The 17204-nt window shown below is 44.7% G+C and overlaps 1 long non-coding RNA gene across 1 annotated transcript; it reads left to right on the forward strand.

Annotated features, from left to right (window-relative positions):
• The first annotated feature begins 435 nt into the window (after nt 1-435).
• Nucleotides 436-16086, forward strand: LOC137359129 (uncharacterized). The gene is made up of 3 exons (XR_010971464.1): nt 436-502; nt 3097-3228; nt 16009-16086. It is a non-coding gene; the product is annotated as an uncharacterized lncRNA (long non-coding RNA).
• Nucleotides 16087-17204: the final 1118 nt, after the last annotated feature.

Here is a 17204-nt window from a genome sequence, read left to right on the forward strand (position 1 = left end):
ACTGGCAATGTGAGGAGAGGTCAGGAGATTTTTTTAATGCAATGTTGTAGCAGGGAATGTTTTGCCATGGGCTAGTTGAATTGGATAAATATTTAAAGCAGTGGGATTAGTTCTGTATCACTCTAGCACATACACATTAGGCCATATCGGTTTAAGCTTCCATGATTCAATCAATTGAAACTGTTGTAACATTACTGCAGGACCTTTTCTTTCTCTGTTGCTGTGGTACGTATTTGGCCTCCACTTGGTAATTGCCCAGCATGGCGTGACTGAAATCAGGAGCTGACTGTGTCGAAAGTCAGAGCATACACTTATCTCATTATGGCCCTCAAGCAATATTCTGTTTCTGATAGTAGACACAAAGTTAGTAACACTGTTCAGACTTTGACATTTTGGTCAAACTCGCATTTAACATGTCTATCTCTCTTCCTCCATAGTTACTCTGTAATGTTGGCCACTGTGAAGAGAAACTAGGTTTTACTTATGAAGAAATTATTATATGGTAAGTTCAGTAAAGAGCTGGTATTTGTGACTGATGAGTGGAAGCTCGTAACCTCTGTCACTGCTGAGTTTATTGCATCGTTCTAGTTTAGGGGATTTCCTCTCCTGAGTAATGTGGATCTTTCACCTTCACTGGGCTAATGGGAAGATTCTTGGTAGTGTAGATGAGCAGAGAGATCTTGGTATCCAGGTACATAAATCCCTGAAAGTTGCTACCCAGGTTAATAGGGCTGTTAAGAAGGCATATGGTGTGTTAGCCTTTATTAGTAGGGGGATCGAGTTTCAGAGCCACGGGGTCATGATGCAGCTGTACAAAACTCTGGTGAGGCCGCACCTGGAGTATTGCGTGCAGTTCTGGTCACCGCATTATAGGAAGGATGTCGAAGCTTTGGAAAGGGTGCAGAGGAGATTTACTAGGATGTTGCCTGGTATGGAAGGAAGGTCTTACGAGGAAAGGCTGAGGGACTTGGGGTTGTTTTCGTTAGAGAGAAGGAGGAGGAGAGGTGACTTAATAGAGACATACAAGATAATCAGAGGGTTAGATAGGGTGGATAGTGAGAGTCTTTTTCCTCGGATGAGGATGGCAAACACGAGGGGACATAGCTTTAAGTTGAGGGGTGAAAGATATAGGACAGATGTCAGAGGTAGTTTCTTTACGCAGAGAGTAGTAGGGGCGTGGAACGCCCTGCCTGCAACAGTAGTAGACTCGCCAACTTTAAGGGCATTTAAGTGGTCATTGGATAGACATATGGATGTAAATGGAATAGTGTAGGTCAGATGATCGGCGCAACATCGAGGGCCGAAGGGCCTGTACTGCGCTGTAATATTCTAATTCTAATTAAGAATGTTTGTCTTCTGAGCAACCATCCCTGCCTCTGAGACAGTCAGTGGGTTCAAGCCCTGCTGTAGGATTTAATTTCATAATCTAATCTGACATTTCAGTGTGGTACTGAGGGCATGCTGCATTGTTTGAGGGGCTGTCTTTTGGACAAGATATTAAACTGAGGCCCTATCTATTTGTTCAGGTGTACATAAAGAAAATCCTATTTGAAGAATACATGGGGCATTCTTTGGTATTGTGGCCAATATTTATTCCTCAATCAGCATCACCAAAAACAGATTATTAACAACTACAGCTTGTATTTATATAGCACCTTTAACATAAAAAAGTCCCAAGGCACTTCACAGGACAGGAGCCTTATGATGCAAGGTCACATTAGGGCAGATAGCCAAAAGCTTGATCGAAGAAGTAGGTTTCAAGGAGCATCTTAAAGGAAGAAAGAGAGGTAGAGACTCGAAGGTTTAGAGAGGGAATTCCAGAGTTTCGGGCCTAGACATCTGTAGGCTTGACCACCAATATTGAAGCAATTAAAATTGGGGATGCCCAAGAGGCCAGAATTAGATGACTGCAGATATCTGAATGGGAGATTACAGAATTAGGGAGAGGTGAGGCCATGGAGGGATTTGAAAATAACAATGAGAATTTTAAAATCAAGGCATTGCTTTACTGGAAGACAGTGTAGGTCAGCAAGCATAGGGTTGATAGGTGAACAGGATGGAGTGAATAAGGACGTGGGCAGCAGAGTTTTGGATAACCGCAAGTTTATGGAGGTTAGAATGTGGAAGGTTGGTCAGGAGTGTGTTGGAATAGGCAACTCTAGAGGTAACAAAGGCATGAATGAGGGTTTCAGCAGAAGGTGAGCTGAGGCAGGCGAGCAGTTGGACATTATTACGGAGGTGCAAATAAGTGGTTTTAGTGATCGCACAGATATATTGGACGTTCATCTCGGGGTCAAATATGACAGCAAGGTTGTGAACAGTCTAGTTTAATCTCAGGGACAGGGATGGACTCGATAGCTAGGGAACGATGTTTGGAGCGGGAACCAAATGCAATAGCTTCTGTCTTCCCAGTATTTAATTGGAGGAAACGTCTGCTGATCCAGCATTAGATTCACCAAGCTGACTGATAATTTAGCAATAGTGGAGGAGTTGAGAAAGGTGGTGGTAAGGTAGAGCTGGGTATTGACATGTGGAAAACTAATGCTGTGCTTTCTGATGATGTCGCCGAGGGCAACATGTAGATGAGAAATGGAAAAGGGACAAGGATAGATCCTTGGGGGCACCACAGGTAACAGTACAGGAGTGGGAAGAGAAGCCATTGCAAATGATACTCTGGCTGCGATTAGATTGATAAGAATGGAACCAGGCTAGTGCAGTCCCACCCAGCTGGGCAATAGTGGAGAGGCATTGGAGGAGGATGGTATGGTCAACTTTGTCAAAGACTGTAGACAGGTCGCGAAGAACGAGGGGGATAGTTTGCCTCTGTCACAGTCATGTAGGATATTATTTGTCCTATGATGAGTTGTTTCGGTAGTGTGGCAGGGGCAGAAACCTGATTGAAGATCTTGTCAGTTGTCCCATTCACTGTTCATGGCACCTTGCTGTGCCTAATTTGGTTGCTGGATTTGCCTTCAAAATAACAGTGACCACATTTCAAAAGTAATTCATTGACTATGAAGTGCTTTGAGATGTGCTGAAGGTACTGTGTAGCTGCTTGTTCTTCCTCCCTTAATAAACATTCGTCCTCTTATACAGTTTGCGATTAGCGTTGTTAAATGAAGCTAAAGAGGTGCGTGCAGCTGGTCTCCGTGCCCTCCGATATCTCATCCGAGACTCCGGTATTCTCCAGAAGGTGCTGAGACTGCGTGTGGATTATTTAATAGCTAGGTTAGTATGTGCGGTTTGGCTCCTTTTTGATTTCAGTTGTGTGATGTTTCATTAAAAATATGTAACAGATCGCCCGATTGCTCAATTGCTAAATGTACTGACTGGGTGGAGCTTGCATAAGTGTGCGCAGTTTGTTGTTGTGAACTCTAAGGAGCTTGGCTGATTCTTCTACATTCTACAAGTCGATTCACTTGTACCCTTATTGCTGGCAGGGAGATTTCCAACCTGTAAGTCTAAGCTGTTTTTCTGTTGATTTAGTACAGTGCTAGTGCCCTGCCACAGAAGTCTCGCTCAGTTCACTGGTGGTAGCTTCAAAGATTAAATCATCAGATTCTCCAGGCCACAAACTGGTATATCCAGCCTCTCCACTGGGAGCTGGTGGCACCATCGGGGCCCTACATCAGCTTGAGAATGTTCAGTTTCAAAGGACAGTGGGCTATGCAGCAGCAGTACCCTATTGTCTTTTACAATAGTTTATGAACATATGAAACTAATCTTACTGTTCATTGATCTTCCAGCCTCTGTCACACTTGGTCTGAATGACTTCAGTCAATTCTTATAAAGAAGCTGATAGTCTGATGTTTACGTTGACAAGATACAACATAAAACAGATAGTGAACTTAATGGGTGGACCCTGTCTTCAGGCATTTAATATATCAGTATATCATTTGGGAGAAATGTATTCATGTAGCACCAGCCTACGTTGATTCCCTAGGGGCAGGCAGCACCGTGGGATGCTATCTGCACAGCCCGCACGGGTTTCTTCAATATCGTTGAGGAAACACGTGAGCTGCGCAGGTAGCATCCTGCGGTGCTGCCTGCCCCCTGGGAATCGACGTAAGTCAGCATAGTACTGCTTGAAATGGCACTACATTTATTTATTCTTTCATGGGATGTGGCCATTGCTGGCAAAGCCAGCATTTGTTGCCCATCCCTAGTTGCCCTTGACAACTGAGTGGCTTGCTAGGCCATTTCAGAGGGCAGTTAAAAGTCAATCACATTGCTGTGGGTCTGAAGTCACATGTAGGCCGGACCAGGTACGAATGGCAGATTTCCTTCCCTAAAGACAGTGAACCAGATGGGTTTTTACAACAATTGACAATGATTTCTTGGTCACCATTACTGATACTAGCTTTCAATTCCAGATGTATCAATTGAATTTAAATTTCACCAGCTGCCATGGTGGGATTTGAACCCATGTCCCCAGAGTATAAGCCTGTGCCTCTGGATTGTTAATTCAGTGACATTACCACTATGCCACTGTCTCTCCCAACATGAACGAATTTCTATCCCTATATGTAGAGACATTCCTGAACCTCCAGTGATATTGACAAAATTGGAAATCTGGTGGATTGTGGGCACTAAATGGTGCTCACCGTTCTGCTAACTACTGTTTGTAGTTTTGTAAACTTTTACTAACTAACTAACTTTTGTAAAATAACATTTACAGTTGATTGTTAATGGTGCTGGGCTCTCAGCAGCAACACATGAATCTCACTCTCGTGTCAGTGCGTTGCTGGATCTAGGAGAAGAGAGAAAGACCAGGTGCCTGTCTTGCCACAGTGGGACTGATTTACATATACTGACATGTCAGTTCTAAATGATTAGGAACTGGTGCTAATCTACCAGAATGCTAAATATTCTAATAGAACTCAAATTCTCTGGATCAGTCTGAATATATAATTTTTGCCAGGGTCTGTGAATAATTAAGGTGGATGAAGGGAACTTACTTATGTACAAGTGATAAAAAGTGCATGTCACAATAGGGTGAGAAATAGTCTCAAAGTCTTTGGAAAGACTCAAACATCTCAACTCAAGGCTGAAGGGGCAAGAATTAAGAAGCGACAAGCAGAAATGAAGGGGAAAAAGAGGCATTAATTAAAATCAGTAGTTTAAACAAGGAACTAACTAGATTCTAAAAAGGAATAGAGATTTCTTAGATCATGGATGGGCAGCTGAGATCTGTTGCTTGCAATTCCTGTGCCATGTGGGAACGTGGCACTTCATTTGTGTCTTGGGTTACTTGAGCTCGAGCATAGGATTTTTGAGCTTGAGAGGCAGCTGGAGTCACTGCGGAGTATCAGGTAAGAGGAGAGTTTCCAGGATCATTCCAGGAGGTGGTCACCCCACATGCAGTGAGAGTTCAGGATAACAGATGGGTGGCCATCCAGAAAAGTAGGAAGTGCAGGAGTCTTTCTGCTGCGTGCCACTCAAACTTTTTTATTATTCTTTTATGGAATGTGGACATTGCTGGCAAGGCCAGCATTTGTTGCTCATCCCTACCTCGCCATCACCTTAAGGACAATTAGGGATGGGCAACAAATGCTGGCCTTGCTAGCGCTGCCCATATCCCATGAAAGAATAAAAAAAATTGCCCTTGACAACTGAGTGGCTTGCTAGGCCCTTTTAGAGGGCAGTTAAGAGTCAACCACATTGCTGTGGGTTTGGAGTCACATGTAGGCCAGACCAAGTAAGGACAGCAGATTTCCTTCCCTAATGGGCATTAGTGAACCAGATGTTTTTTTTTACAATAATCAATGATAGTAATGGTGACTATGAAACTGAGACCAGCTTTCAATTCCAGATTTTTATTAATTAATTGAGTTTAAATTCCACGAGCTGCCATGGTGGGATTTGAACCCATGTCCTCAGGGCATTAGTCTGGGCCTCTGGATTATTAGTTCAGTGATATTACCACTACGCCACTGTTTCAACATTGGCGACTGCTGGGAATGATGACACCTTTAGGGTTTGCAGTCCAGTCCATGGCACCAATGGGAAAGGGACTGCACAGGAGTGAACAACGAAGAATAGAAAAGCATTCTTTATTGGAGATTCCATGGTCAGGGGGACATTTCTGTAGCTGTCATTGTGAGCCCCGCATGGTATGTTGCCTCCCTGGTGCCAGGGTAAAAGAAATCACATAGAGGGCGCACAATATTCTGCAGGGGGAGGGAGCATGCTAGAAGTTGTGGAACAGGTCAGTACCAAAGACATAGGGAGGGCAGATATTGAGGTCCTACTTTCAGGAGCTAGGGAGAAAGTTAAAAAATAGGACCTCAAAGCTAGTAACTTCTGGATTACTCCTAGTGTCACGTGCTAGTGAGAGTAGAAATAGGATAGGGAGGATCAATGCATGGCTTGAGGCATGGTGCAGGGGAGAGGGCTTCAGGTTCTTGTGACATTGGGACCAGTTTTGGGGCAGGAGGGACCTATTCCAAAGGGATGGGTTGCACCTCAATAGGACTGGGACCAATGTCCTTGTGGGGAGATTCACTATTGTGTTTGGGGAGGGTTTACACTAAATTGGCAGGGGAATGGGCACAAGCATATAGAAATAGAAAAGAGGAATAAGCTGCATAAAGGAGTGAGTGTAATAATAAAAGCAAAATACTGCAGATGTTGGAAATCTGAAATAAAAACAAATGCTGGGAATACTCAGCAGGTGTGGCAGCATCAAAGGAGTGTGTTAGATAGTACTAGAGAAGGAAGTAGTACCATATTAGAGAGGAGCAGACTAAGAAGGACTATGAGGAATACAAGGGCAGGTTTAGAATGCATAAGGTTGGTGAGCTTCAAGCACAAATATGGGAATATGATGTATCAATAACAAACATGGCTTAAAAATGGTCAGGGATACAAAGTGTTCAGAAAAGATAGGGAATGGAAAAAAAGGGAAGTGGGATAGCAGTACTGATTGTAGTGTTGGAAAGAGAGGATGTCCTTGAGGGGGCAAAGAAAGAATCCAGTTGGTTAGAGTTGAGAAGCAAAAAGGGGATGATCACACCACTGGGGGTATTCTATGGGCCTCTAAATAGTGAAAGCGAGATAGAGAAGAAAATCAACAGGGAAGTTGTAGAACATTTACAAATTCACAAAGATGTGCAAGAACTATAGAGTGGGGGCTTTATTTTCCCCAATATCGATTGGGATAATGTTAGAGTAAAGGTAAGGAGGGGAGGAATTTCTGAAATGTGATCAGGAGAACTTCCTTGACCCGTATGATGTTGCTCCATCTAGGAAGGAGGCATTGCTGGGGAATGAGGTGGGCCAAGTGGACCAAGTGTATTGGGGGGCACTTGAGTAAGAGTAATCATCATATCATAGGTTTTGTTTAGTAATGGAAATAATAATAATGAACAATCTGAGGAGAGAAAACAGCGAGTTGTGGTAAATAGTTGTTTTCAAAATGGAGGATGGTAGACAATGGTTTTCCCCAAAGTTCGGTACTAGGACCACTGCTTTTTTGATGTGCATAAATGACTTGGAAATTGGAATGCAGAGTACAACTTAAATTTTCCAATGATACCAAAATTGGAGGTGTGGCAAAACAGTGATGATTATGCAAATCTACTGCAACATGACATAGATATGCTAGTAGAATGGGCAGACAGTGATGGAATTTAATACAGAGAAATGTGAATTGATGCATATTGGCGGAAGGGATAGGGAGAAACTATAGAATTAATGGCACAGTTCTAAAGAGTGTGCAGGGATAGAGGGACCTTGGGGTGTATGTGCACAGATCTTTGAAGGTGGTGGAACATATTGAGAGTGTAGTTAGCAAAGCATATGGAATTTTGGGCTTCATAAATAAAGGTATTGAGTACAAAAGCAGGGAAATTATGCTGAACCTTTATAAAGCTCTGGTTTGGTCAAAACTGGAGTATTGCGTCCAGTTCTGGTCACCACGCTTCAGGAAGGTATTTTTTTATTGGGTCATGGGATGTGAGTGTCGCTGGCAAAGCCAGCATTAATTGCACATCCAAAATTGCCCTTGAGAAGGTGCTGGTGAGCTGCCTTCTTGAACTGCTGCAGTCCATGTTGTGTAGGTACACACAGTGCTGTTAGGGAAGGAGTTCCAGGATTTTGACCCAGCGACAGTGAAGGAACGTATGTAGTTTCAAGTCGGGATGGTATGTGGCTTGGAGGGAATCTGTAGATGGTGGTATTCCTGTGCATCTGCTGCCACTATGCGCTGGTGTTGATGGAAGTGAATGTTTAAGGTAGTGGATGGGGTGCTGATCAAGCGGTTTACTCGGATGGTGTTGAGCTTGTTGCGTGTTGTTGGAGTTGCACTCATCCAGGCAAGTGGAGAGTATTCCATCACACATCTGTCTTGTGCCTTGTAGATGGTGGACAGGCCTTGAGGATCCAGGAGGTGAGTTATTTGCTGCAGAATTCCCAGCCGCTGACATGCTCTAGTAAGCACAGTATTTATATGGGTGGTCCAGTTAAGCTTCTGGTCACTGTTGAGCCCCAGGATGTTGATGGTGGGGGATTCAGCAATGGTAATGCTGTTGATCCAAAGGAAAGATGGTTAGATTCTCTCTTGTTGGTGATGGTCATTGCCCAGCACTTGTGTGGCAGAAATATTACTTGCCCCTTATTGGCTCAAGCCAGAATGTTGTCTGGGTCTTGCTGCATGCAGGCACAGACTGCTTCAGTGTCTGAAGAATTGCGAATGGTACTGAATACTGTGCAATCGTCGGTAAACATGCTCACTTCTGACCTTATGTTGGAGGGAAAATCATTGATGAACTGGCTGAAGATGCTTGGGCCTAGGACACTACTGAGGAGCTCCTTCTAGTGATATCCTAGGGCTGAGATGATCGGCCTCCCAACAACCACAGCCCATCTTCCTTCTTGCCACAACTTGGCGAGTGTCGGAGCTAGTTCTGGATCACAAGTCTTCAGTACTCTCACCGGTATGTTGTCAGGGCCCATAGAATTTGCTGTAGAGCAGTGCCTTCAGCCATTGCATGATATCAGGTGGAGTGAATTTAGTTAGCTTCTGTGATGGTTGGACCTCAGGAGGAGGCCGAGATGGATCATGCACTTGGCACATATGGCTAAAGATTGTTGCAAATGTTTCAGCCTTGTAATTTGCAATGATGTGCTGAGCTCCCCCATCATTGAGGATGGGGATGTTTGTAGAACCTCCCTCCGGTTAGCTGTTTAATTTTCCACTACCATTCGCGACTGGTTATGGCAGGATTGTAGAGCTTTGATTTGATCCGTTGGTTGTGGGGTTGCTTAGCTCTGTCTATCGCACACTGCTTCCTCTGTTCGGCATGCATATATCCTGTGATGTAGCTTCACCAGGTTCGCACCTTATTTTTAGGTATGCTTGGTGCAGCTCCTGGCATGCTCTCCTGCACTCTTCATTGAACCGGCGTTGATCCCTTAGCTTGACGGTAATTGTCGACTGAGGGATATACCATGCCATCAGGTTACAGATTGTGGTGGAATACAATTTTGCTGCTCATGGATGCCCAGTTTTGAGCTGCTAGATCTATTCCGAATATATCCCATTTAGCATGGTGCTAGTGCCACACAACACGATGAATGGTGTCTTCATTGTGAAGACAAGACAGCGGATGTGAGGGTCCTTGAGAGGGTGCAGAAGAGATTAACCAAAATGCATCCAGGGATGAGGGATTTTAACTACAAGGTTAGGTTGCAGAAGCTGGGTTTGTTCTAATCTGTGCAAAGGAGATTGAGGGGAGATTTGATCGAGGTGTACAAGATTATGACAGGTTTACATAAAGTAGGCAAAGAAAAGCTGTTCCCTTTAACTGATGGGACTAGGACGAAGGGATACAGATTGGATACAGGCGCAGGTTTTGGGCAAGAGAAGCAGGGGGAATGTGACGAAGAACTTTTTATATAGCAAGTGGTAATGACCTGGAACTCGTTGCCCATGAGGTGGAAGTATAGATAATTAATGATTTCAAAAGGAAATTGGATGGGCACTTGAGGGAAATAAACTTATTGGGCTCCGGGGATAGAGCGAGGGAATGGGACTGATTGAATTACTGTACAAAAAGCGGGCATGAGTTTGATGATGAATGGCCACCTGTATTGTTATGATTCTATGAGTCTAAGGAAATGCAAGATGCAAACATGAGCCTGGAGGCAAGTAGGTGATCAGTCCGGCTCCCCTTATTGCCGACAAAAGCTCGTTGTGTCCCTTGGTGGTGTTGGCTCTGCCAAAGTTGGGTCTTCACAGGCACAAATCTGCCTCCAACATAGTAATAATGATAGTTATTGGAGGAAGCCCACTTGGAGGAAGCACTGAGGGTGGCAAGGGCGCAGAATGTACTCTGGGTGGGAGATTTCAATGTCCATCACCCAGAGTGGCTGCGTAGCACCACTACTGACTGAGCTGGCTGAGTCCTAAAGGACATATCTGCTAGACTGGGTCTGCGGCAGGTGGTGAGGAAACCAACAAGAGGGAAAAACTTTCTTGACCTCGTCCTCAGCAATCTGCCTGTCGCAGATCCATCTATCGATGACCGTATTGGTAGGAGTGACCACCGCACAGTCCTTGTGGAGACAAAGACCCATCTTCACATTGAAGATACCCTCCATTGTGTTGTGTGGCACTACCACCGTGCTAAATGGGATAAATTTCAAACAGATCTAGCAACTCAAAAGTGGGCATCCATGAGGCGCTGTGGGCCATCGACAGCAGTAGAATTTTACTCGACCACAATCTGTAACCTCATGGCCTGACCTATCCCCCACTCTACCATTACCATCAAGCCAGGGGAATTAACCCTGGTTCAATGAAGAGTGTAGGAGGGCATGCCAGGAGCAGCACCAGACATACCTCAAAATGAGGTGTCAACCTGGTGAAGCTACAACACAGGACTACTTCCATGCCAAACAGTATAAGAAGCATGTGATAGACACCACTCAGTGTAGTAATACCATAATAGTTACTATGAGCACGACTCCAATTTGATAATACAGTGGTTACTGTGTATGATACCACTCCAGCATAGTAATACAATGATAGATTACTGTGTATGACACCACTCCAGTATTGTAATACAGTGATAGGTTTTTGTATGCGATACCACTCCAGCGTAGCAATATTGATAGGTTATTATGTGAGACGCCACTCAGCATAGTAATACAGTGATAGGTTAGTGTGTGACACTGCTCCAGCGAAGAACACAGTGATAGGTTATTGTGTGTAACACAATTCCAGTGTAGCAATACAGTGATAGGTTATTGTGCGAGACAACACTCCAGCGTAATAATGTGGTGATAGATTACTGTATGTGACACCACTCCAGCGTCATATGACAGTGATAGGTTGCTGTATGAGACACCACTCCAGCGTAGTAATAGTGATAGGTTACAGTGTGTGATGCCACTCCAGCCTAGTAATACAGTGAAAGATTACTTTGTGAGACACCACTCCAGCGTAGAAATATAGTGATAGGTTATAGTGTAAGACACCACTCAGTACTAGTAGTACAGTGGTAGGTTACTGTTTGTGACACCACTCCAGTGTGGTAATACAGTGATAGGTTACTGTATGTGACACCAATCCAGTGTAATAATACCATAATAGTTACTGTGAACACGACTCCAATTTAATAATACAGTGATTGGTTACTGTGTGTGACATCACACCAGTATTGTAATACAGTGATAGGTTACTGTGTGAGACACAACTCAGCGTAGTAATACAGTGATAGGATTTTGTATGCGATACCACTCCATTGTAGCAATATTGATAGGTTATTGTGTGAGACGCCACTCAGCATAGTAATACAGTGATAGGTTATTGTGTGTAACACCGCTCCAGTGTAGCAATGCAGTGATAGGTTATTGGGTGAGACAACACTCCAGCGTAATAATATGGTGATCGGTTCCTGTGTGAGACACCACTCCAACTTAGTAATACAGTGATGGGTTACTGTGTGTGACACCACTCCAGTATTGTATTACACTGATAGGTTAGTGTGTGCGACACCACTCAGCATAGTAATACAGTGATAGGTTTTTGTATGCGATACCACTCCAGTGTAGCAATATTGATAGGTTATTGTGTGAGACGCCACTCAGCATAGTAATACAGTGATAGGTTACAGCGTGTGTCACCGCTCCAGCGAAGAATACAGTGATAGGTTATTGTGCGAGACAACACTCCAGCGTAATATGGTGATGGGTTACTGTGTGTGACACCACTCCAGTATTGTATTACAGTGATAGGTTACTGTGTGAGACACCACTCAGCGTGGTAATACAGTGATAGGTTTTTGTATGCGATACCACTCCAGTGTAATAATAGTGATAGATTATTGTGTGAGACACCACTCTAGCGTAGTAGTACATACAGTGATCTGTTACTGTGTGAGACACCAATCCAGTGATTTAATACAGTGATTGGTTTCTGTCAGTGACACCTCTCCATGATAATATAGTGGTAGGTTACTGTGTGTCACCACTGCAATGTGGTAATACTGTAATCGTTACTATGACCATGACTCCAATTTAATAATACAGTGATAGGTTACTGTGTGAGACACCACTCCAGTGTAGTTATACAGTGATAGGTTACGACGTGTGACACCACTCCAGCCGAGTAATGCAGTGATAGGTTACTGTATGTGACACCACTCCACTGTCGTAATACAGTGATAGGTTATTGTGTGAGACCCCACCCCGGTGTAGTAATTGTGATAGGTTACAGTGTGTGACACCACTCAGCTTAGTAATACAGTGATCGGTTACTACGTGAGACACCACTCCAGCGTAGTAATACAGTGATAGGTTACTGTGTGAGACACCACTCCAGTGATTTAATACAGTGACAGCTTACTGTCTGTGACACTACTCCATTGTAGCAGTACAGTGATAGGTTACTATGAGACTCCAGTTTAATAATAGTGATAGGTTACTGTGAGAGACCCAACTCCCCCCTCGTAATACAGTGATAAGTTACTGTGTGAGACGCCACTCCAGCATAGTAATACAATGATAGATTACTGTGTGAGACAACACTCCACTGTTGTAATACTGTGATAGGTTACTATGTAACACGACTCCAGGTTAATAATACAGTGATAGATTACTGTGTGAGACACCACTCCAGCATAGTAATACAATGATAGATTACTATGTGAGACACCACTCCAGTGTCGCAATAACAGTGATGGGTTACTGTGTGAGACAACACTCAGCGTAGTGATACAGTGATAGATTACTGTGTGAGGCACCACTCAGCGTAGTATTACAGTGATAGGTTGCTGTGTGAGCCACCACTCCAGTGTAGTGATACATAAGAACATAAGAAGTAGGAGCAGGAGTAGACCATTCGGCCCCTCAAGCCTGCACCGCCGTTCAATAAGATCATAGTTGATCTGCCCCAGACCTCAACTCCTCTTTCGATGCTAGCTCCTCATAGCTTTCAACTCTCCGATATTTCAAAAGTCTATCTACCTCCTCTTTAAATACTTTAAGTGATCTAGCCTCCACAACTATGGGGTAGAGAATTCCAGACATTCACTACCCTCTGAGAGAACAAATTCCTTCGCGTTTGAGGTTTAAATGAGTGTCCCCTTATTCTGTAACTGTGTCCCCTAGTTTGAGATTCCCCCACTAGTGGAAACATCTTCTCAACATCTATAATAAAAGCAAAATACTGCGGATGCTGGAAATCTGAAACAAAAACAAAAAATGCTGGAATCACTCAGCAGGTCTGGCAGCATCTTCTCAACATCTACCCTGTCGAGCCCCCTCATAATCTTGTATGTTTCAATAAGATCACCCTCATTCTTCTAAACTCTAATGAATAAAGGCCTAACCTGTTTAGCTGTTCTTGATAAGTCAACCCCTTCATCCCAAGAATCAGCCTGGTGAATCTCTTTTGAACTGCTTCCAATGCCAGTTTATCCTTTTTTTAAATACAGGGACCAAACTGTACACAGGACTCCAGGTGCAGCCTCACCAACACCCTGTACAGTTGTAACAAGACTTCCCTATTTTTAAACTGCAACTCCCTAGCAATAAAGGCCAAAATTCCATTTGCCTCCTTAATTACTTGCTTCACCTGCATGCTGCCTTTTTGTCTTTCATGCACAGGAACACCCAGATCCTTCTGTACTGCACTTTTTTGGAGTCTCTCTCCATTTAGATAGTCTGCCTTTTGATTCTTCCTTCCAAAGTGCATGACCTCACACTTTCGCATTAAACTCGGCATCTGCCAAGTTTTTGCCCACTCACTCAACCTATCTATATCCCCTTGCAGATTCCTTCTGTCCTCATCACAACATGCCCTCCCACCTATTTTTGTATTGTCAGGAAATTTGGATATGTTACACTCTGCCCCCTCCTCCAGGTCATTAATATAGATAGTAAATAATTGAGGCCCTTGGACTGATCCTTGTGGCACTCGACTAGTTACGGCTTTCCAACCTGAAAAAGACCCATTAATCCCGACTCTGTCTTGTGTGAGTTAACCAATCCTCAGTCCATGCTAATACATTACCCCCAATTCCGTGAGCTCCTACCTTGTGCAATAATCTTTTGTGTGGCACCTTATAGAATGCCTTCTGGAAATCCAAATACACTACATCTACTGGTTCTCCTTTATCAACTCTGCTTGTTATATCCTCAAAGAACTCTAGCAAATTTGTCAAACATGATTTCCCTTTCACAAAACCATGTTGACGCTGTTTGATTGCGTTAAGCTTTTCTAAATGTCCTGCTATTGGATTCTAGCATTTTCTCAACGATTGATGTTCAGCTGACTGGCATATAGTTTCCTGCTTTTTGTCTCCCTCCTTTCCTGAACAATGATTGGTTACTGTGTGTGACACCACTCAGCGTAGTAATACAGTGATAGGTTATTGTGTGAGACACTGCTCCAGTGCAGTAATACAGTGATAGGTTACTGTTTGAGACACCACTCCAACATAGGTGAGATGTCAATCAGCATAGTAATACAGTGATAGGTCACTGAGTGAGACACCACTCCAGTTTAATAATACAGTGATAAGTTATTGTGTGTGACAGCACTCCACTGTAGTAATAGAGTGATAGGTGTGAGACACGACTACAGCGTAGTAATACAATGATAGCTTACTGTGTGCGACACCATTCCAGCATAGTAAAGCAGTGATAGGTTACTGTGTGTGATACCACTCCACTATGGTTGTACTGTGATAGGTTACTATGAGACACGACTTCAGTTTAATAATAGTGATAGGTTACTGTGTGAGACACCACTCCAGCGTAGTAATACAGTGATAGGTTACTGTGTGAGCCACCTCACTAGTGTAGTAGTACAGTGATAGGTTACTGTCATAGAGAGATACAGCACTGAAACAGGCCCTTCGGCCTGTGCCAACCAACAACCACCCATTTATACTAATCCTACATTAACCCCATTTTCCCTACCACATCCCCACCTTCCCTCAATTCTCCTACCACCTATCTACACTAGGGGCAATTTACAATGGCCAATTTACCTAGCAACCTGCAAGTCTTTGACTGTGGGAGGAAACCAGAGCACCCGGCGGAAACCCACGCGGTCACAGGGAGAACTTGCAAACTCTGCACAGGCAGTACCCAGAACCGAACCCGGGTCGCTAGAGCTGTGAGGCTGCGGTGCTAACCACTGTGCCACCGTGTGAGACACCTCTCCAGCGTGGTAATACAGTGATAGCTTACTGTGTGCAACACCATTCCAGCGTAGTAAAACAGTAATAGGTTACTGTGGTTGTACTGTGATAGGTTACTATGAGACATGACTTCAGTTTAATAATACAGTGATAGGTTTCTGTGTGAGACACCAGTCCAACGTAGTAATATGGTGAAATGTGCGATACCACTCCAGTTGGTAACAGGGTGATGGATTGTTGTGTGAGGGATCATTCCAGCGTTGTAATACGGTGATAGATTATTGTGTGAGACAGCACTCCAGCGTAGTAATACATTACATGAATGAACTCGCTGTTTGTGATCTTCTTTCTCCAGATGCATAGACATACAACAGAGTAACGAGGTGGAGCGAACACAAGCACTTCGATTAGTTCGAAAGGTAATGTCTGTAATGCTACTACTTCAATACAGGGTCTGCAAATTTCATACTGCAAGAAATCCCTTTGCAACAAGCTGGATGGAGTATTGTATGTATAATAGATTATGCCAATGTCAATATTTTAGTCTGGGAATTTCCCTTCTAAATCTTCATGTTTCCTACTTCTCCATTCACCTTGACACAGAAAAAACCAGCTAGACAAGCAGGAGAGAATGTTCCTATCTTTCTCTGCTCCTTTCACATTTTTTTTTTGTTTACTCGTTATTCAATCTGGTTGGATAGAGAGAGAGAGGGGGGGGCAGGGAGGGGGGGGGGCAGGGAGAGGGGGGGGCAGGGAGAGGGGGGGGCAGGGAGGGGGGGGCAGAGAGGGAGGGGGGGCAGAGAGGGAGAGAGAGAGGGAGGGGGGCAGAGAGAGGGGGGAGGGACAGGACAGAGGGAGCAGGATGGAGGGGCGGACAGAGAGAGAGGGGCAGTAGGGGGCGAGAGAGTGAGGGGGAGGAGGGGAAGAAAGAGCGATGTGGGGGGGTAAGAGAGAGGGGAGTGAATGGGGTAGAGGGGGGACGGAGTGAGGGGGAGATGGCGATGGGGAGACAGAGTGAGCGGGCGATGGGGACAGGGAGAGGGGGGAAAGAGAGCGAGGCGGAGAGTGGGGAAAGGGACCGAGGGGGAGGGGGGGGGAGAAAGAGAGCCAGAGACGGGGAGAGAGGGGTGTGCCCTAGAGAGAGAGAGAGGGGTGTGCCCTAGAGAGAGAGAGGGGTGTGCCCTAGAGAGAGAGAGGGGTGTGCCCTAGAGAGAGAGAGGGGTGTGCCCTAGAGAGAGAGAGGGGTGTGCCCTAGAGAGAGAGAGAGGGGTGTGCCCTAGAGAGAGAGAGAGGGGTGTGCCCTAGAGAGAGAGAGAGGGGTGTGCCCTAGAGAGAGAGAGAGGGGTGTGCCCTAGAGAGAGAGAGAGGGGTGTGCCCTAGAGAGAGAGAGAGGGGTGTGCCCTAGAGAGAGAGAGAGGGGTGTGCCCTAGAGAGAGAGAGAGGGGTGTGCCCTAGAGAGAGAGAGAGGGGTGTGCCCTAGAGAGAGAGAGAGGGGTGTGCCCTAGAGAGAGAGAGAGGGGTGTGCCCTAGAGAGAGAGAGAGGGGTGTGCC

The sequence above is a fragment of the Heterodontus francisci genome, unplaced genomic scaffold, assembly GCF_036365525.1.
Source record: "Heterodontus francisci isolate sHetFra1 unplaced genomic scaffold, sHetFra1.hap1 HAP1_SCAFFOLD_1702, whole genome shotgun sequence".
NCBI classification, from domain to species: Eukaryota; Metazoa; Chordata; class Chondrichthyes; order Heterodontiformes; family Heterodontidae; genus Heterodontus; species Heterodontus francisci.